This window comes from Marmota marmota, unplaced genomic scaffold (genome assembly GCF_001458135.2).
Source record: "Marmota marmota marmota unplaced genomic scaffold, marMar, whole genome shotgun sequence".
NCBI classification, from domain to species: Eukaryota; Metazoa; Chordata; class Mammalia; order Rodentia; family Sciuridae; genus Marmota; species Marmota marmota.
Genome location: NW_026000261.1, coordinates 5,193,619 through 5,213,334, shown reverse-complemented (window position 1 = coordinate 5,213,334; position 19,716 = coordinate 5,193,619). Strand labels below are relative to the sequence as shown.

The 19,716-nt window shown below is 37.6% G+C and overlaps 1 non-coding gene across 1 annotated transcript; it reads left to right on the top strand.

The window, feature by feature from the left end:
- Positions 1–19,142: 19,142 nt before the first annotated feature.
- Positions 19,143–19,246, top strand: LOC125614313. Its single transcript, XR_007344927.1, has one exon. It is a non-coding gene; the product is annotated as a U6 spliceosomal RNA (small nuclear RNA).
- Positions 19,247–19,716: the final 470 nt, after the last annotated feature.

Here is a 19,716-nt window from a genome sequence, read left to right as displayed (position 1 = left end):
CTTTTTTTTTTTTTTTTTTTTTTTTTGTGATACTGGGGATTGAACCCAGGGGGTGCTGTACTGCTGAGCTCCACCACAGAATTCTTTACTTTTATTTTTTTTAACATTTTTTCTTAGTTGTTGATAAATCTTTATTTTTATTTATTTATTTATATGTGGTGCCGACAGTCAAACCCAGTGCCTCATACATGCCAGGCAAGTGCGCTTCCACTGAGCCCCAGCCCTTTATTTTTTATTTTGAGATAGGGTCTTACTAATTGCTAAACCTGCATCCTCTTGCCTCAAGCTCTTTAGTAGCTGGATTGCAGGCTATCTCTTTTCTAGTTTGGCACAGGACTGTGGAGTTGAATTTTAGTTTGAAGTTAATGTCTATCATTCCTGGGCCATATGCCTTTAAACAAGTCAACTAATCACTGTCATCCTGTTTCTTATTCATAAAATGAGCTAAAGATTTTATTTTTCTCATTAGGTTATTGAGAGAATTAAGTGAATTCATATTTCTAGTGCCCTAAGAACACTCTATGACCCATAGTAGCTCTTCAAAAAAATATTATTGTCTCACTCTTCTTCAAAAATGGAACTAATAACAATAGCCTTTCTTCTCATACTTCATGAACCTCTCTTGGCACCAGTCCAGAGGGCCTGAGGTTTGCCTTTTCTTTTGATGATGAAAATGTCCATCAGGCATTCTAGATTTTGTCTTCACAGAAAGCTTGAAGTTGTTGACTTGAAGAGTTGGTAAGATTGGGGCAGAAATCTCCAGAGAAAGGGTGTGTTCTTCTGCTAATTACTGTGCAGACAACAGGGTACTTGGGTAATGAGCTGTATGCTGTGCGTGGGAGTTCAGTGCCTAGCCTTCAGAAGACATGGGTGAGTTTCACTGGCTCCTGTGACAGGTGCCTCTCTGACTCTTAGATGTCTTAGAGTCCAATAGTTAGAACCTTGTAGCCCTGACTAATAGCCCTATTAGCTACTTCTCCATGGTAATAACAATAGCTCCCATGTGCCATGGACTGTGTAAGTATTTGACATATATTAACTCATTTAATTCTCATAAAAATTTTAAAAGGTAGGGTACAGAGCTTGTCCAGAGGTACACAGCTAGAGGGATAGAGCTTGAATTAGAAACTAGTCTGACTTCAGAGCCTAGGGGCTTAACCAACTACTCAGTAGAGTCTCTAATCATTTCCTTTTCTTTTTTAACTGACATGTTATAATTTTGTCTATTATTGGTATCTATAAATGCAATCAATTGCCCTTTATCATGCTTGTATCTAGAAACCTTGCTAAATGCTCTTAAGCTAATTATAGTTAATTTATCTGGGGATTCTTTTGAGTTTCTGTTTTTTTTTTTTTTAAAGAGAGAGCGAGAGAATTTTTTTAATATTTATTTTTCAGTTTTCGGCGGACACAACATCTTTGTTTGTATGTGGTGCTGAGGATCGAACCCAGGCCGCACGCATGCCAGGCGCGAGCGCGCTACCGCTTGAGCCACATCCCCAGCCCGAGTTTCTGTTTTGATAATCATATGTATTTGGCAAATAATGAGACTTTCATCTTGTTCTTTGCAGCCATTATATATATTTGTTATATGGCTTTTTCTTACCATCATTCAGTTAAGATTTCTAATATAATGTTTAGTAGAAGTGGTTATGTTTTCCCTCTAATCTTGTTCCCTGACTTAAAGGATATGTTTTCAGTGTTTCATCATTATATATGATGTTTGCTGTAGATTTTTTTCATTGATGTTCCTTATTAGATTGTAGAAGTTCCTTGCTATTCCTGAGTTTGCTAAATTTTTTTCAAAAAATCATGAATTGATGTTGCATTGTATCAATGGCTTTTTCTTTATCTATTGAGGTGAACATATAGCTTTTGTTTTTTAAATATTTTAGCATGGTGAGTAGTACCAATTGATTGTCCAATATTAAACTGATTTTATATTCCTAGAATCAAGTCTCCTTGATCATGATGTATTATCTTCTTTATTATTCCTGGGTATGGTTTGCTAATGTTTTATTTGGTGCTTTTACAACTGGGTTGGTGAATGAATCTGGCCCCATTTTTCCTTTCTTGTAGTCTCCCTGTAGGATTTGGTATTAAGTTTATTTTAGTTTCATAAATTAGATTGTATAGCGCTTCCTCTTTTCCTAAAGATGGGAAAATTTGCATGAGACCAGAGTTGTTTATTTCTTGAATGTTTGCTAAAACTTTTTCATAATACTATCAGATTTGGTGTCATCTTTGTGGGATGATTTACTACTGATTTAATTTTTTTCTGCTACTGGGGATTGAACCCCGGGGTGCTGTACCACTGAGGTATATATCCAGCCCTTTTTATTTTTATTTAATTATTTTGTGCAGTGCTGGCCTCATGCATGCTAGGTAAGTACTCTACCATTAAACTACATCCCCAAACCCCTTTTTAAAAAAATTTTGAGAAAGTATCTCAATAGTTTGAGGCTAGCATTCAACTTGAGATCCTCCTACCTTAGCCTCCCGAGTCACTGGGATTACAGGTATGCACCACCGTGCCTGGTTCTGATTTAATTTTTTTATTGGTTAGATTTTTTTCAGGTATCCTATTTAGTCTTTTAATAACTGCTGATAGTTCATATTTTTCTGGGAATGTGACTATTTGGTCTAAACTTTCAAATTTATTGATTTAAAATTGTTAATGGTCTGTTAACTATAGTAGCAACATGGTTAAAAAGATGTTCTCCTTTTCTTTTCTAATTGTTTATTTTTAAGAAACCTCACTAGTAGCTCATGAGTTGTCTTTTTTTCTTATATGAAGCAATGTAGGCTTTGTTATTTTTCTTTTATATGTCTGTTACCTCTTTTGCTAAATTCTGTTTCTTTTAACATTTGTTTTCTCCTTCATGTTTTCTTTGGCTTTTTGCTTTTTGCTCTTTTTCTAAGTTAAGCTGCATGCTTAGCTCATTTATTTGACTGTAAATATTAAAAGCTGATGATTTTTGGTACCTTCTACTTTAGCTATATTCCATAAATTTTGACAAGTTATAGTATTTTATTTAGTCAAGATTTTTGTAATTTGTATTGTGATTGCTTAACCCATGGGTTGCTTAGAAGGATTTCTAAAAATATTTCTAAATCTTTTTAAGCTATCCTTTTGTTATTGGTTTCTTACATAGAAACATAATCAGAGAATGTGATCTGTGTGTTCTGTTTCTTTGAAATTCGCTCAGACTTATTTTATGGCTCAGCATGAGACCAGTATCTACTAGATCAACCTTATTAATTGTGTTGCTTTTTAATAACCTTGTCTGATTTTTTTTTGTCTATTAGTCTATCAGTTACCGGAGAATTGCTAAAAATTGCTACCAATTTATTTGCTTCTTTCAATCCTTTCAACTTTTTCTTTATATATTTGGAGGATACATTATTTGTATAATAAGTTAATTGTTTTGCATTTCTTTATTTTATCCATTGATCCAATGTTCAAGATAGGGGTTCCACAGCAAGTTAGCCTGTGGGTAGATCAATAAGGGTGATGATATGATAACAAAAGCATCCCTCTAGGTGGACTGGGTAAATTGGATTTGGGTTTTAGGGAAGAAACACATTTAAATCAGAATTGCACCTCCTGGGTTAAAGAATTACAGTAAATTTTTAACTTTGACATTGTGAAACAAAATTAACACCCTCATATCCTCAAATGCCAGCGGCTTTTATCAACATTAAAACAGTTTTGAAAGCCGAGTTCCTTGGGGTTGGAAAGGATTTGGGAAGGGGAGCTTGATTCCATTTGCAATTACTTGAGACTGGCCAGACAGGGTTCAGATCCTTAGTTATTGCCAATATTTTTCTGTGGGACTTGGCTCAAACTCTGTTACCTCTGTCTCTTCTTTTTATGTTCAATGACTGTAATTATGTGAGTAACTCTTGTCCTCCTTCTATGTGACAGGAGGGAGGTGTGGAGAAATTGAGATAATAGTTGCATAGGGGTTCTAAATAATTTATCAGCTTCTCTGCTCACTCTGCAGAAAAAAAAAATCTAAAGTCTATAGGAGACAAGTGCACACAAGGACCAAGCAACAGACATGATGGCAACTACTGTCCCTTTTATTAGATTTTCAAATGAAATCGGACTATGTGAAGCTGAAAGTCATACAGAGAGACAAATTAAATACATTTGGTCACATTCAAGTGGGAATGGAACTTTTCAGCTCTAGCTCCTTGAGCCTATGTGGTGCTGTGAAATCTTATTTTCAGGCTCTGTTAGAGCATCTCCTGATGTTGATTGCATTTCCCAAAGAAGCACTCTGAGCTGGTCATCTTCACTTAGTTCATCCTTCCCTCCCAGAGAGTTTCAAAGATGGGGAAGCAGGTGAGCTAGTTAGGGTCCTCTGTTCAGGTATCTTTCCCCTTAAATCCAACCATATTCCTTTGTCTCTTTGTTTTAAAAAGTAAACATTTTATTTTTTTGGTACTGAGGATTGAATCCAGGAGCACTTAACCACTGAACCACATCCCCAACTCCTACCCCCCTTTTGGTACTAGGGATTGAACTCAGGGGCATTCAGCCACTGAGCCATGTTCCCAGCCCTATTTTGTATTTTATTTAGAGATAGGGTCTCACTGAGTTGTTTAGGGCCTTACTTTTGCTGAGGCTGGCTTTGAATTCATGATCCTCCTGCCTCAGCCTCCCAAACTACGTGTGCCATTGCAGTGGCCCCAGCCCTTTTATATTTTATTTAGAGACAGGGTCTTGCTGAATTGCTTGGGTCCTCAATAAGTTGCTGAAGCTGGCCTTGAACTCAAGATCTTCCTGTTTCAGTCTCTGTAGCTGCAGGGATTATAGGCATGTACCACCATGCCCAGCAAACCTTTTATTTTAGATTGTAGAAATAATATGATCATGAATAAGGAAACTAAAAATATAGGAATATATAAAGGAACATTGAAATTTCCTGATAATTTTGTCTTTGTGCCCTGTTTCTTTTTAAACACCTTGATCAATGTCAAAGATTCCTCCCTACTCTGAGATCTTTTCCTTCTAGTTTGCATTTTTCACTAGTGTGAAAAAAAAGATTCAACTTGATGGGGGAGGAGCTCTAAATGTTATAGACTATGACTGCATGAAATGAAGGTCAAGGCTTAAAGGACTTTCAGTTGGAAACACCAATTATTCATCCTTTTTTTTAAAATGGATAAACTATAAGGCAGAGAATAAGGTTTTAGAAACACCCACTGTGATCCTGCTGTATTTATCCATATGGGAAAATGGGTGTATAAGAGACATAGTTCACATTAGATCACTTTTGTGAAACTGCTTTGTGAACTGAAACATGCCCTATGCATGAGAGATTAGCATTAATACTGGCACTGAATGTGGCATGTGTTCTCACGTGTTTTTCTAAACAGTAAATATCTGTCTGTGGGCTGTTGCAGAAGTCACTGACAAAAATGATACCCCTTGCCTCTGTTATTGTTTCCCTTTGCATTTCTAGTAGCTTATTTAATTACCTTCTTTAGCTTAATATAAACCCATCAAAAGTCCAGAAAAGTAGAACTCAACCTCAGGGAAGGAAGGATAGAAGAAATGTAACTTACTACTGATGTGCACAGATAAATAACCAACCTGATGTAGGGAATTGATGAAGAATATAAGCATCATCTAGTATTGTCTCAAATACAATGAAGTGGGTGACAGCACTCTATAAACTGTTAAAGCTGGGTAATAATGCTGAGGATTGTTGTCATCATGACTACAAAGAGTAGCTGTCACCCAGCGACTTAGCTGTGATATTCTTCCAGGCAGTTCCTGAGAGGTCCTATACAGGTGCCAGAAAGTGCCATAGAAATACAGTCTCCTGATGATTGTAAAAGCCAGGCAGCTAAATTTAATAAGACATTTGTCAAGAAGATGGAAGATAATGACCAATTTTTCGTAGACAAAGAGTTGCCTGCTGAAACAAAGCATGTATTGAACTATTTTGGAGTAGGAAGAAGCATTGCTATGACAACAAATTACTTATATTTGATTTAGAAGAAGGAGAATAATGTGGCTTAATGGTTCAGAAAGCTCATGAGAACAATTGTTGGCACAGGTATATATTAAAATATAAAATGTTAACTATGATCTGTTAAATTATTGAGCATCTCAATGCATTTTGTGTCTTTTCTTTCTCAAACCAATGAAATAAAATATAAATAAAATTAAAGGGGGAAAAAAGCAAGCATAGTTACACAAAGATTATTTCACTTTCTAATTTCAAATGAAATGCATGTGCCTTAAATGAAATTCACAGCCTTGATCTGCAGAAATACAACAACAACAAAAAAATCATGTGTTTAAAAGAAAAAAGAAACTCAGAGACCTGTTCAGTGTTTTTATGCCATGCAGACTTGAAATTATGGTACTTTGGAGTTTCTCATTTTGTAGATGTTTAATCTTTGTGATTGGTAGTGTGTTTATTTGAAAGGAAACCACTTGTCAGAGCATTTCCATTCCTTTGTGTTCATGCTTGAGAGAATGAGTAAACAGTCGTTTGTATGAACTGGTTATATGCAGTGCATCTGGGGAAATAGGCTTGAGGCAGGTGGAGAAAGCATTGAGAATCTGGAGGAAGCCTGTGGATATTGAGGCATTCTTTTCTTTTTATCTGGGGGCGGGGTACCAAGGATTGACCTCGAGCACTCAGCCACCAGAGCCACATCCCTAGCCCTGTTTTGTATTTTATTTAGAGACAGGGTCTCACTGAGTATCTTAGTGCCTCGCCATTGCTGAGGCTGGCTGTGAACTTGAGACCCTCCTGCCTCAGTCTCCTGAGCCGCTGGGATTACATGTGTGTGCCACAGTGCCCAGTGGAGGTTTTCTTTCAGAGAGTCAGCTCTCACCTTTTTCTAAAGACAAAACCAATCAGATGGCCCATGTTCCTGGGGATAGGTGTCAAGGTCTTCAAAACCAGGCTCTGTGGGTGGGTGGATCCGGGGGCACCTTGAGGGCTCTTCAGACAGAAGCTTCAAATGCTTTCTATTTACTCTCTCCCTTTGTGCCTTTCCTGCCCTCCTGTTGACAATAGTACCATCTCCCTGTTTTCCTGTTGTACTTCCAGAATAGGAAAGTAAAGTGGGATATAGGAAAAAGCTTGTAAATGGAAGACTATTTCAAGAAGACCGAAATACTACCCTAAACTTCAAACTGTCTTTCCAGGCAAAACTCACAATTTTGTTTTGATTACAATTCTGTTGGTCATTATTTTCAGGGAGGAGGCTATGTCATAGGGTTCATTTGGAGGAGGAAGTTTGAAATCAATAATGAGTCAAATCTTAGGCACACTTATAAATGAGGAGGAGTGGCCCAGAATCACAGCTGTTGATGAGTCATAGAATTTGCTTGGCATACATTATGAATTCTATCTTCTGAAATGACCTGGAGTTCAGTGTTTTACGAGTTGGAATCATGCCAAATCATGTCCCACCTTCCTCAGAAACTTCTAAGTGTTCCCTGTTGTTTATAAGATAAAATCTGAAATTGTTAGCCTGTTCCTAAAGTACCTTCACAGTGTGGAAATGCACCTTTTAGAACAATTATCACCAAAGTAACACTCATTGTAGAAATTTGGAAGATACAGAGGTTAGAAAACTTTGTATAAAGGGCTAAAGTAGGAGGTGTTACAAAACTTTACAGGCCATGACATAACTACTCAACTGTACCACTGAAGCATAAAAATGGCCACAGATAATGACAATATGTAAATGCACAAGTGTGGCTGTTTCAGTAAAACATATGGGGATCAATGGGCCACACTTGGCTCATGGACCATAATTTGCTGACTCATGATATAGAGAACAAAAACCATCCGTGATCATATCACCAAGATGTTAACAGTTTTGCCAATTTTTCTCCTGCTTTCATATTGTTTTCTATAGTTGTGACTATACTGTGTATCACCAATTTCATGCCATAATTTTTTTCATTTAACATTTTCATAAGCGTCTATAGCACTGAAAATTTGTCAGAAGCATAATTCTTAATGATTATATAGTACTCCATCCTATAACTAGATCATAATTTCCTGCAATTATAAATAATATTACAAAAAACTTTGTGCACAGATCTTTGTTTCACATTATTTCCCAAGTCATTTTCCTTGAAGTGGAATTATTGAGTCAGAGGATATGAATGTTAAGGAGCTTAATATTGCTTTCCAAAAAGGTAATGCCCATTTACATACCCATCATCATTGGGAACTGAAAGAGCCTGTTCCATCTTGTCTTTGCCCACATCAGATAATCTCATAAAAGCAAAATCTTTTTAAAAAATGGCATCTAAGGGGGCTGCAGTTGTGGCTCAGTGGTAGAGCACTTGTCTAGTATGTGTGAGGCACTGAGTTCTATCCTCAGCACCACATATATATAAATAAATAAATAAATAAATAAATAAATAAGGGGTTGGGGATTTAGCTCAGTGGCAGAGCACTTGCCTAGCATGTCCAGGGCCCTAAGAGTTCAGTCTTTGACCCTGGAGAGGGGCAAGAATGAATGAATGAATGAATGAATGAATAAATAAATAAATAAAATAAAATAAAGGTATAAAATGCAATAACATTATTAAAAAATAAAGAACATCACAGTGGCATCTAAGTTTATATATAATTCTTTCATTATTAAGGTAATTGGGAAAATATTTCAAATGATTATCAGTTATCATAGCTTATTTGCCTCCATTCTCCATAAATGTACCTGAGGTCCTAACTTTCCCCCTCCTTTTGGTCACACAGTTTTTCCCTTTCTTCCCTCTAGCTCTTTCTGTCAAGATTTCACTCATTCTTTAGTACCCATTCTAGACCTGAGTTCATCTACAGTCCCTGCAGTGCTTCCTAGATCCTCCCACAAGATATATAATCTCTGTCTTTGAATCCCCACAGCACTGTGTGCCTCTCTTAGGGCACTTATCTCTTTCTGCCCCCTGTTGGGGTTACTTGTGAAGGGGCTTTATTCCCAGGGCAGAGACTGGGTCATGTTTTCTTTGTATGGACTCCCAGACCTTAGCAGAGTGCTAAGTTAATAGGGTGCCTTGTTGAAAGTTCCTGAGGTCCTCTGCTTGTTATCTTTTTTCCATATGTGATGTTACAATCACTGGTGATGTTTACAGAACTGGTGGATCCCTGATAAGAGATGCTTCACTAGTCACTTAAGGTGGGCTATGTCCCTTAGTCCTAGTCACTCCCTTGTGTGAAATCTGGTTCATCAAGTTTAACAAGTGATGATAAAAATCAGTTTGAGTATACAGGAGGCTACTATACTCTTGCATGTGTGATATAATATTGCATTGTCTGGGGGAAGTTTCAGTGATGATGGCATATTTTTTTTTATATCTATACTGTTCAATGTGTGTGGTACCACATATGGCTATTGTGCACTTGATATGTGGTTTCTGTAACTGAGGACCTTATTTCTTCATTTTATTTGATTTAAAATACTTGAAATAGCCACAGATAGCTTGTAGCTACCATACAGAATATTTAAGGGTATAGTCCAAATTTTAGTAACCTATAGTAACATTGAAGTTGTGACTGCCTGGAATTTTGAAGACGAAGCCCAAACCTTGGTAGAAACATGGAGGGAGAGAAAGGGGGAGAGAGAGAAAAAAAGGTGTGTTTGTTTCAAAGTGGAAACTGACTCCAGTGGGTGATCCATGTTGGGAGAGAAGAAAGATGGTGCCAGATTGGTAGGATGGAAGTAAAGCACACTAAGCTGGAATACTAAGATGATACTAGTGGGGTCTATTAGGGAACCATTAAAGATCCATGAGTGACAGATGAGAAAAGTGTTGCAAGGTTACTTTGCCCAGGCATGGGAAGCTACTAGAAGAGGATGTGAATTGGTTTCTCCATTATTAGATAGGCCCAGGTAGTAGTGTTTCACAAACTCCACCAAAAGTAGCCACATCAGAAAACACAATGATTTATTTTTTGCATTAGCTTCCAATTATTGTGTGGCTCATACACCAGGGCAGAGTGCTGACAGTGGGTAGTTGAGGAGTGGTAGAGAATGGCTGCCTATGTGAGGGGAGGAAGGATAGTCTCCTCTGCTTAACCACAGGCACAAATGCCATTTGTGACCCTGGTACCTTGAAAGGTGTATCTCAAGTGGCTCTTTCACTTTTTAGAAACCAGAATGGGTATCTACCTATTCCATTCCAACTTTCCTTCTTTCATTAAGGACCAGAGGAAACTTCTAATTTTATTATTAGGAGAATATTTTTCAATCTCATTTTTAAACTGATTTAGGCTGAACACTTATATTTCTTTCTTCTACCTATTCTTTACTTCCCTCACCCTTTCCTTATTATGTTGCTTATAATTCCATCCCTGTGTCATGACTTTAGCACTTGGGCTTAATAATTAACCATCATTATCCTAAAGATCTCTGGACTCATTGTAAAGGAAAACATTTATCAAAGAGACTCCTTCTCTTCACACTTCCCCACATATCTGGCTGACTCAGCCACTCCTATTCTCTAACTTCTCTCTACTCCCAACTCCAGGCCCACCTTGGATCAGGGAGATGGCCTAGCTCAGGAATAGGCTCCCTTTTGGGAAAACATTTTCTAGTTAACTCATACCTAGAAATCTTCATAAACACTTGACCCAGAGGAGCCTTGGGACATAGCTGACAGTTAAATATCCATGGGTATTACGCAAGCCTTGCAACTGAGAATCAAGTATACTTTGCTTATATTTGGTCAGTTGCTGAGAAAAAAAAGGCAGCCTTGTGTGGGCTTCATTCACCTCATTTCCTGCTCTTAAGAGAGAACTAGAATAACTGTGACTAGCACTTTTTTCTGTTGGCATAGTGAAGCAGCTTCATTACTGATGCCTGATTAAAGGAAAACTCATCTAAATTGCCATGGGCGGAAGGCGGGGAAAGTACTTTAAACTGTACACTTTAAACTTTTGCAAAAGTCAGTTGTCTTTGAATGATTGCTCTGCTGATCTTAGAAGAGGTTAGTAGCATAGATTTTTTTTTTTTTGACCAGGGATTGAACCCAATGGTGCTTTANTTTTTTGGTACTGAGGATTGAACCCAGGGGCACTTAACCACTGAGCTGGATCCCCAGCCCTTTTATTATTTTTTTTAATTAAAAAAAAAATTGGTAATGGGGTTGAGCCTCGTGGCATTTTACCACTAAGCTACATCCCCAGCCCTTTTTATTTTATTTTTTAAATTTTGAGACAGGGTCTCACTCAGTTGCTTAGGGCCTCGCTGAATTGCTGAGGCTGGCTTTGAACTTGAATGTGTAATCCTTTTGCCTCAGCTTTCTGAGTTGCTGGAATTACAGGCATGAACCACCACACCCTGCTTGGGCTTTTTTTTAAAGCAGCTTTTTTGAGATATAATTGATGTATAGTACCCACTCAAAGTATACAACTCAATGTTTTTTTGATATATTACATTATGAATTTCATAGATTGTGGTGAGCTGGAAGTGGTGGTGCATGCCTGTAATCCCAGGTCCTTGGGAGTCAGAAGCAGGAGGTTTGAAAATTTAAGGCTAACTTCAGCAACTTGGTGAGATCCTGTCACAAAATAAGAAAAATAAAAAGGTCTGGGGATATAGCTCAGTAGTAGAACACCCCTGGAATCAATCTCAAATACCATACACACAAAAAAAATGATTGTAGTAAAATATATGTGATGTAAAACTTACCATTTTAAGCATATTTAATTATATAATTCAGTGGCATTGATTACATTCACAACATTGTACAACCATCGCACTATTCCAAACACTTTCTCATCACCTCAAATTCAAGCTCTTTCTTCTTAAGCATTAAGCAATGACTTTCCATTCCTCCCTCCCCAGTCCCTGGTAACCACTGTTGTATTTTTTGTCTCTATGAATGTGCCTATTCTAGAAACCTCATATAAATAGAAGCATACAGTATATATCTGGCTTGTTTCACTTAGCAGAGTTTTCAGTGTTGTAGTATGTATCAAAGGTTCATTCCTTTTTAAGGCTAAATGATACTCCATTGTATGGATATGCCAAGTTTTGCTTATCTATTTATCCATCAATGGACACTTGGGTTGTGGTCACCTTTTGGCTATTGTGAATAATGCTGCAGTGAAAATTGGCCTATAGAGAGCTGTTTGAATCCCTGCTTTTGGTTCTTTTGGGTATATGCCTAGGAGTGGAATTGCTGAGTCATGTGGTAGCTCTGTGTGTTGCTTTTTGATGAACTGCCAAACTGTATTCCACACCAACTGGATTATTTCACATCTCCACTACTAATGTACAAGGGTTCTAATTTCTCTACATTGTAACCAGCACTTTTTATTCTCTACTTTTAAAATTGTAGCTGGCCTAGTAGTTGTGAAGTAGTATCTCATGTGGTTTTGTTTTGCATTTTGCTAATGATAAATGATATTGAACATCTTTTCTTATATTTTTGGCCATTAGCATACTTCTTTGGAGAAATGTCTCTTTCTCCAAATAGACAAATTTGCCCATTTTAAAAAATACTTTGTTGGTTTTCTTTTTGTTGTTTACTTGTAGGTTTTTGGTTTTTTTTGTACCAAGGATTGACCCAGGGGTACTTTACCACTGAGCCACATCCCCAGCCCTTTTTTCTATTTTTTTTTCTTTTTTGAGACAATCTTGTTAGATTGCTGAGGCAGGCTTTGAAATTGTGATTCTCCTTACAGGTGTGTGTCACCATACCCAGCTTGATTTGTAGTAGTTATTGATGGTGGGTTTTGATTAGAGATTTCAGTTTGCTAACTAATTGCCCCTCAAGTGTAATTAGGATTCTTCAGATTTTGATAGTGATGTGCTGGAAAATGTTTGAATCCCCAATTTATAGCAGTTGCCAATTTCCAAGGTCAATTTTGTGCTATCAATCTGTGTTTACTCAAGTAACAAAGCAGAGCTGGGAAAAGATATGCATAATCAACTCTTTCTAGCCTCTGTTCTAAGGCTCCCCAGCACACCACAGAATGTCAACTAACAGGGTAGAATAAGACACACATATCTCAGTGTCTGTACTGAAAGTGTTTAGAATAAATTACATATAACTAAAAGGAAATGATTTTCTATTACAACACTTTAGCTCCCTCTAATAAAAGTACAAATGGCTATAGTTTGTTGGGCACATCAGGTGCTAGAAGGATCCAAGTGTTTAATAAACATTATGAATAAGCAGAGGAAGAAACACAGCGTAGGTTAGTATAGGAGGGATTTGAAACCAGACTTCAGAGCCCATGTGTTTGACTTGTGTGCCATACTGTATTCTATTCCATTATTGGGATTTATGTAGTGCTAACTACCATAAACAGAGTGAGTTGCTTTGTTCTAACTGCTTGGGTTCTTTCTTTGCTACCTTTGATCCTCTAGCCTCTCTAAAACCTGTTCAAATTGAAAATGAAAATTCAAGCTGTGATATACCACCTATCAACAAACTGGAAGGAGTTAAAAATATCCTTGTCCTGGTTGCAAAATACCCCCCATGTATTGTAAGAACAATTTCAGCAAGCCAGAAATGGCAAAAATGAAAAGTGAAAATCTTCCATAATCCCATCTGCTGGGGATAATCATTATTAATAACTAGCATTTATCCTTTATTGGCTTTTTCTTTACACATTTTTATTTTAATTTTTTTTATAAAATGGAATGATTCAATATGATAGGAAAATTTTCTCTTGATAATATAGATGGATTATTTTCTATGCCAGTGCATATAACCATTTCTTTCAACAGCTACAAAATATTCCTTGTATGAAAGAAATGTAAGGGATTTTGAAAGGCTACTCTGAAAAAGGAATGATAGGTGACACATGGACAGTAAAGTTGATAACCCCTGTTGGGTACCAGCAACAGAGGCACCATACTGTCCATTTGTCTCACCACAGGCTACTATAACTTACTGGTAATGGGAAGATACAAATCAATTAATACTCTTAAAAAGAGTTATAGGAAGTGGCTGGGGCTGTAACTTGGTGATAGGGCATTTGCCTTGCCTGTGTGAAGCACTAGGTTAGATCCCCAGTATCCCATATGAATAAATGAATAAAAAATTTGTCATGACAAAGACAACAATTAAAAGAGTTACAAGAAAACTTTTAAAATAAGCTACTCAGGCATAATTAAGAGGTAAGAGGATGACTGAATTCTTTCACATGTCTTCAGGGCTTTGAAGCTCTGGTCTTTGAAACCCTTTGGACTCTCTTTCTTCAACTCCAGTAGGCACTGTTCAGAGTTTGAGGAACATCATTTTCATGGCAGTACAACCTTTTAATTTCTCTTAATTGTTCCGGATTTTGCAAGATGGCCACCACTAGGTTTTATTTTGATCTGTCAATTTTCAATGATTGTCAATGTTTCTTGGTTTTTTCCTTGGTCCTGGGCACTTGTCACTAGCAGAGCTCCTGTCGACCTTATCAGGTGTGGTATTTATGACTGTTGCAACAGAGAATTGATAGGAGAATATCTGGGAGAAGGGTTAGCCAAGAATTAGTAGAATATTGACAGCTATTATTGGGTGGCTGTCAAAATAACCGTGCTTTCTTTTCTGGCATGTATCATTCCTGGGAATAAAATAATCCAAGAATGATAAGCTCTCAATTGCCATCTGTTGGTTTGTGATGCTGCTTGCCCTGTTCTGCTTAACACTGGACACTGACCTCACTTGGCCCTTGGCAAAATTTAAAGGAAGATAAGGTGATCATAGGGTGTAAAGTAAACTGACTGCTTGCAGAGAGATAGGCTGAAGGCCATTGGTGTCACTTTATCAGGATTTGTTTGTCTTACGCTGTCTTTTCCTTCCCTCTTTATCTCAGGGAGCCAGCATCATAGTGTTATTAGTTTCAAGAAGTAACTTTAATAGGGGTGAGAGAGGGTAAGCTTTCAGGGTTGGGGTCATGTGCTGTCTTTTATCTTAATTAAGAAGGTAAAATTTGGGGCCAGAGGTGCAGCTCAGTGATGGAGCATTTTCTAGCATGCATGAGACCCTGGGTTGCATCACCAGTACTGAAAAAACAAATAAAAGAAAGAATGGTAAGATTATGGTTGCTTGGTGATCATGAATGACATTTCATTATCTTTCAAATTACATGCTAAGCATCCAGCTTGTAACATATATATCACATTGTGCCTTTTGGTCTGTATCCCTTTTTAAGATAAACCTCTCCCTGCCAGCTCTGCTATGAATAGGGACAGAGACCCTACCTTCCTGGCTTGGGTTGATTAGACTAAGAGCAGGCTACCTGAACTTTGACAGCCCATCCATCACCTGGATCAATCAACATGGGCTTGACAAGAGCAACTGAGCCATGTGTGTTCCTTTCCTAGAAAATTAGAATTGGGAGTGTAATAGGCTAAATAAGGCAGTTTGCAACAGAAACAGAGCCAAAAGATGATGTGGAGGCAAGCGGTCCTGATGGACTGTATTCAAGCTGGTGCTGTGAGGGTACAGATACCATGAATAAAGAGAAGGAGCTGGGTAGGGAAGTATTGACAGACTATTCTCCACAACCACCACAAACCCAGGAGCAGCAATCCTGTTCTGAGGCACAGCTTTACCCTACCTAGGACATCCATGGAATACCTGTATTCTTAACTACCAGCCTCCCTTTTTCTTGAGTTGGCTTTAATAGGACTGGGTTTTCTTGGAATGAAAAAGACCAGCTCTACGCCCCAGCTTTTACCATTGTAGATGTCTGGGTTGAGCCAACAACAGTAGTTGGTTAACTGTAAAGGTTAAATTATGTGCTGAAGACTTTTCTAGATATTATAGGGAAGAGTGGAAAAACACAAGATACCTGATTATTTCTCTGATGCTTGGTGCTGACGCCATGGGCTTCAAGTTCGTGTTCCTGGCAAAACAGTGTGAATGAAAAGAGGCAGGGATCCTGACTGTTCATTTATCACCTCACAGCTCTCAACTAGCAGGGGGTCTTCTTTATCCTATTTAACCTCTCAGCCCAGTATTTGCCTTTCATTTGTTCCCCTTTCCAGTCAAGTCGTGATTATTTATGATTTAGAGAAAAGCATTAATGTGAATAATAGAAGGCTGTTCCACCTTGGCCTCTCTTCCTGGCCACCACAGAGCATCAAGCCCCAGAGATGGAAACAACTAGAAGGAGAGGTAAGGAGGCTGAAACACATTGGGGTGAGGTCAGGCAAATTAACATTGTTCCTTCTCTCATTTTGATTCCTTTCTTCTACTTCCTGTTCCGTGTTCTTTTCCAGGTACCTGTAGGAGACTTCTGTGTTGGTAATGCCAATTTATCTGATAATAGTAAAAGTATAGCATTTGCTTTTTGAAAAAAAAACATATTTGGGGACAAGTTGTCTAGAATGCTATTTTCTTTCATCTATTGTATCGCTCCTTCTTATTGACTCGGTTTAATGTTGGGCTCTTAGCAACTATTCTCATTTCAGGATTTGGGGTCAGCTGGGTAAAATATCCACAGTAATGTTTCTCCAAGTGTGGTTCTTGACCCATTTGCCTCATAGTCACTGTGGGCACTTAATTTATTTTTTAAAAAAATTTTTGGCACTTAATTTAAAATGCTGTACCCCAAACCTATTAAACCCAGATATTGGGGAAAAGGGAGAGGAATTGAGGTGGGAATCTGAATTTTAACCCACTACTCTTGAGGTGATATTTATGCACACTTTATGAATAATTACTATATAGAAGACCTGAGAAGTATTTGGTAGGTAGTTCTGGGAAATTACTAATGTTTCTGGGGCACCCATTATTAGTAGAACAAGTGAGTGGGGTGGGGAGAAAAAGAGGGATGTTCCAAGGTGTTAAAAGGGGTTTTCTAAATGCTCATACATAAGTACTTTTTATTGGAAGGAAGGCAAAGAAGAATAGAGATGCCACCATGCAGAATTAGATGACTCTTAGCATTCACATCTTTGTTGAGTTAATGCCTGGATAATTAAGAGTTGATTGGGCAGGGACATAGGAAAATTTTGTGTATATTAGACTTGGCTTGCATCCATGTTTCTTTCTAAAGAGAACACCCTTTTCTCCATTTTTTGGCATTGTTTTTATTTAGAGTGAAAATAGCCAGTCATCCCTAACATATTTGGGGTTTTGTGGTAATTTAAGTCTGTAACAGGCACTGTATAATGTCATTCAATGGTTGTACCTAAATATAACCCTACTAATTAAAATGGGGATATTGTGTTTATTTTAAGAGATTGGTTATAGTGTTCTGTCTTTTTTCCAAACACTGTCTCTATGGAGTAAAGCAAGATCCTGTGTTTCATTGCTTTCCAGGCATTCCCAACAACTGTTGAATGGATTTTGTTCCAAAAGTTTCTTTGGAAGTCTATTTAGAATTCAGATTGCATTTTCCCATGGACACAATATTCTGCTTGTGGGTCAGGTTCCCAGAGCAGCTGGCAAAAGTCTATTTAATCAGAAGTGGATAAGAAGGGATAGTCCTGTAGCTCCTAACCAGAATTCCTGAAAGTAATTTTAATGGGGAAAAGCATCAGGGTGTAGACCTGTGATCTTAGGCTACATCCCAGCTTTATTCTCTGACCACAATTATAGGGATTTACTCTGGGAGAGAGCAATTAAGACTTCTTCACAAGATCCCCTAGGCTTTGTGTGGTCTGTTTTCTGCTCACTTCTCCAGTATCACTTCTTACCATATTTCCTTTGGCACTCTGGCTTATCCAGGCAGAAGGAACTACTTTATGTTCCATGAATGTGCCTTTGTAACCTGTAGACCATTTAAGCCTGTACCCATGTTTTCTTCTTTGCCTGGAACTTTCTCCCCACATCCTCCAGCCCCCCGTAACTAGCATCTGTGTTTTAGGCTTTCAAAACTCTGGTCACAGATTTTGCTATAGTGTGATTTAGATGCTTTATGTCATTTCTCCTAGACTGAACACTCCAAAAAAAAGGGGGGGGGGCAAAGATGTCTCCTTTACCTGTTGCAGGTATTCCCAGCACTTAGCATAAACTATATGGTAGGTGAATGAGTGATCTAGTCCAGGGGTTCTCAACCTTTTTTTGTAGCTGCTGCAGACATGATGGATGATCTTTATGTGCTCAGTTGACTAAGCTGAGTTCTGCATCAATAAGAAGATAATATTTAAGTTATGCAGAATTTCTAACTGATAGATCTGTAATTCAAGCCTTTTCTCTCTGACTCCCAAAGACATAGCAATGCAAGTGAGAAAGGGTATCATTGTCATACAAATGAATATATATGCAAATAAACTGCAAACCTTAGGACTTTATTATTTACAATACATTAACTTGTGTCATTTCTCACCTGATTAAATATAACCAAGATCTGCTGAACCATGCTGAGAACTCCCAATCTGGTGTAACCCTCTTCTTTCTCAGATGTGGTCTCTGAAATTTCAAGAGGACAGAGTTGTTTTTTTTTTTGCTTTTGTTTTTGTTTTGTTTTATCTTTTTGTTCAAGTCCATACTTCAGTTAGCAGCTATTTGGGGGTTATAATAACCTAGGGCTTCTGACTCCAGACAATTGCATTTCCTTCAAGAGCCATACATTCCATAATTCAAGTCTAAATACATTGGAACAACTTATTCTTCTGTGGGTATTTGAGACTGTCTCAAATCACTTGACCAAGGCCACTACTGGTGGAATACAGGGGACAACAGGAGAATGAAGTAATGCATAAAGTGCCTTCTGTAATTTAGGTTTTGTTCATTTAATGCTGGGCCTGGAGGAGAGCTAAAGGAGTATAGCTTACCCAAGGCACTGCTTATAGAATTTACACATGACAGATGGTTTTTCATTATTCTAGGATTTCACATGTGTAGAGTGTAGAACATAACTGAATGCTCAGTGGGTATTTCTTGATTGTGCAATTTGCTAAAATCCCTCTGCTAGTATGTTAGTAACACTGTTCTAAATTTTCTAAACCATTTGGCATTTAATAAGCATGTGGTTTGATAAATGGTGTTATTATTCATTTAAGTAGTGGCAGTAGTTTTATGCAGTTCTGGCAGGGCTAGGAGGAGGCTTTAGATCATTTGGTTTGTAGCCTGGCCTTGCTATTGAAAATTACACATGATAGGTTAAGTATGCCTAATCCAAAAATATGAAATGTTTTGAAATCCATAATTTTCTGAAGGCTGACTTGATCCTCAAAAAGTTTGAGATTTAGTACTTTTTTTGGCAACATGTGTACCCAAATTGGAACAATACAAAGAAGATTATCATGGCCAATATATAAGGATGGCACACAAACTAATGAAGTGTTCCATTTTTGAAATATATTTTCTAAAGAACTAGAAGAGAGGAGTTTGAGGTATACTAAGAGAAAGAGATAATAATATCTGAGAAGATGGACATGTTAATTACCCTGATTTGACCATTACATATTGGTTACATGTATTGAATTATCAGTACCCTATAAATATATACAATTAGAATAATTTTGAATGGGGAAAAATGACTGTATAACACCAGGAAAAAGTTGCAGATTATGGAGAATTTTGAAATTCTGCTTTTGAATTTTCAAATTAGGAATGCTCAAGCAGTAAAGTTCATACAGTTATTCCAAAATTTGAAAAACTTAAATCTGAAACACTTTCTAGTGCACAGCATTTTGCATGTAGTGTATCCATCCTGGACCTTGAATACCTATTGCCTTCTCATTGTGGTTCTTGGGGAGTTTCTCCTGCTCAGAATAGACTCTGCAAGAACAGTGATTTACATACAGCCTAATGGATCACCTTAG